This window comes from Egretta garzetta, unplaced genomic scaffold (genome assembly GCF_000687185.1).
Source record: "Egretta garzetta isolate BGI_Z169 unplaced genomic scaffold, ASM68718v1 scaffold656, whole genome shotgun sequence".
Classification (NCBI taxonomy): Eukaryota; Metazoa; Chordata; class Aves; order Pelecaniformes; family Ardeidae; genus Egretta; species Egretta garzetta.
Genome location: NW_009259968.1, coordinates 503416 through 506471, shown reverse-complemented (window position 1 = coordinate 506471; position 3056 = coordinate 503416).

The following is a 3056-nucleotide window of genomic DNA, read 5'->3' as shown; positions in this document are numbered from 1 at the left end:
TTGAGAACTGCTTTAGAAATGAAATTTTCTCCTCACTTCCTGAAGTGGAAAATTCACTATATTCCCTGAAAACATCTCCTGTTTTTAAACCTGACTACTAGTTTCTAGTAGTCTACTAGGACGACAAAGCAACTGTGAGGCAACCTGCATTTCTACAAAAAATTATCCTGCATCATTTAAATTTTGGCAGTTAAATACAGGAAGTATGTTGTGTTTCTCTGTAAAGCTAAACTTGGATCAAACAACATTTTTCTTTTTTCTAAGGGCACCTAAAGCATATAACACTAGTGTGTTAATTATTTAAAATTTGACTTGCTGAGTTCATGCTTTGGGCATTTGGGCAACTCGAAGAAATAACTTGGCTGTTATTTTTGCAAAACTTTGTAGGAATTTAAGGTATTCTTCTCAAACTTCTATAGATAAATTCAACTGGACAGAACTGAAGTGTCAAAAAAGAAACAGAAGATATCCAAAACAATTAGAAACATGACAGGAAAATACTTACGGCTCCCTTTGAAAAATACAAGTTACGACATCACTTCTGAGTGTTTCTGCGCACAGAAGTGCTCAGACTGACAGCAACAGCCACATAAGACACAACTAAGATCCAAGGTGATGAGAAGCACCTTCCCCGTTACTTCATTCTTCTACTGTCTAGGCTACAAAAGAATCCACTTCTTCCTAGTACAGAAAAAAGCCATACCCTTACATTACAGTTCTCTGCAACTTCTTTTAACACACAAAATTACTGGAGCTATTCCAAATGCCATCCATTCACAAAGCAGTGAAGTGGGCAGGGAAGCTACGATGGTAATCACATTAGATACCACAGCAGAGAACATAAAAATAATAACTATTCAAAATGGATAGTTTATTAAAAAAAAAAAAAAAATGGAGACACAAACAGCCTACATACTCATTTAAATTATACAGTATCCCACTTACCCAGGTAAGAAAAAAAATAGCAATTATACGGTCAGTAAATGGATATTGTTAAAAACTTGCTTGATAGTTGAAAATATTTTCATTTGAGACAGAAACTAGCTAATGAAAAAGAACTTAAGACTTCTAAGAAATGGAAATTCTAGATATGTCCATGCGTTTGGAGACACCCTTATAAACCAGGTAGGAGGAACAAGAAGTCTAGTGTTTTCCCACAGAGAAGCTAAAAAAAGTAGAAGACTGTAGATTTCAGCCCTCAGTTGCACCTCATTTAATGCACCACAAATACCATCACAGCCATAAATGTGAGTAGTGGTGCTTCATTCCTGTTTTCACTCAAAGTAAGAGATCCCAATAATACACGTACAGATAATTCACTACACCTTCAGCCTTGCCTCTTACATGCTCTGCTTCTAAACATTCCGAGCAGACCCAGACCCTTCCCTCCTCCCACCACTACACTGCAGTTACTTCCTTTTCCGTGCTGTCAAGATGGGAAATATGATTCGAAAGGAGGAAACGAAAGACAACTGGCTTCTCAGTCATCCTGTTATGGGAAGCGTGCAGACAGAAGCGTGGAAAGCCTGTGTGGTTGGAGTGTGTCTAGTACGGACAGGAACCTGGTACTCATTAACAAAAATGGTGCCAGTTCAGTTTTCCAAACAACATTTTGCCAGAAGTTTAGAGCTTGACCAAATTTAGGTCAAAACCAGCAAAAGGCAACTCCATGTTGCTTTAAAATCCATTTAAAATCAGAATACAAAAAATATTTTTTTTGTTCTAAACCTCTTTTCTTAATCTTTCTAAATTTAAATCAAAAGCTTACCAAAACCAATGCAACTGGCATTTAAGGTCACCTTCAGTCTAAATTTTGGCAAAACTACAAATAACTGGAAAGATGTTTTCATAAGGCTTAGACAGCCTTATTAACACACAGAGGTACAAGTATCATACATAAGGATGTTTCAGTCTCATTAAGGGATAGCTGGCCTTTCATACCACCTACAAAGAGAGACAGAATTTCATACAAATGAGATTACACATTTTCAAATAGATCTCTTCTACCATGAGACTGGGATCCCTTTAAACAGAGACAGAATAATGGTACCGTGATATAAAGATGAATCAAGAATGATGAAGACAGATTTATCTTAATTTAACCTGAATATGCATTTCCTGATGTTTACATTTTTCTATGAAACTTTACAGTTCTATTAGCACTAAATAATTTTATAATAAATAAATCAGTAAAAATAGCATTTCTGAAGTTCCATAGTTCATCAGGTCCTATTTTGTCGGTTACTTACTGCATCTGCAGAAAAGGCAATGTTTCTAAAACTAGAGAGCAATAAAGATTTGCAGGCTAGATGTAAAGGTTCTACACTTACATGCATATAACCTTATAAATCAGGTATCGAAATGTTCAGGAGTATAACTGGTGTCTATCACACTACTTGGTTTTCCAGTCTTCTTGTCTCTAAATGTTTTCTCTGAAAGTCAGATTTGTTTTTAAAGGTAGGTCATCTTTCTAAATATAAGACATAGGGATTACAGAACTAAAAATTTATTTGAAACAAATACTCCTGAGAGTTACTTCACAGAAGCTGCTAAGCACTTGGTGTTTTTTAAGTTTTCTAAGGTGTTCATGAGTGTTACTTGGGAACAGACAGTTGAGGTGAGCAGTTTAAGTTTACATTAATACAAATTAAACAAAGTCTATGGCATAAGGCAGTACATTCTGCTATTTGTAACATGCTCGGTATTTTCTCTTGAAATAAGCACAAAGTAAGAATTTTTACCTATGATAAACTTCAATATTAACCCTTTTTGTTCTAATCCCCCACAAAAACTGAAATTTAAGTGGAAAGCTTGCTGCTAATGTTTGCATTCCACTTTTTTTCCTAAAATGGTTCACCGGGTTTTAAGCAGTATCTTCACATGCACGCAACATGCTAAATATCAATTCAAAACTGAAAGTTTCTGCAAAGACAAACACAAAAAACATGCTGAAAGACAGAATTTTTAAATACAAACACACAGTACAAGTAAAAAAAGCTGAAGACAAATTGATACAAAAAATCAGTATTTATGTAAAAAAATAATGTACTGCATAT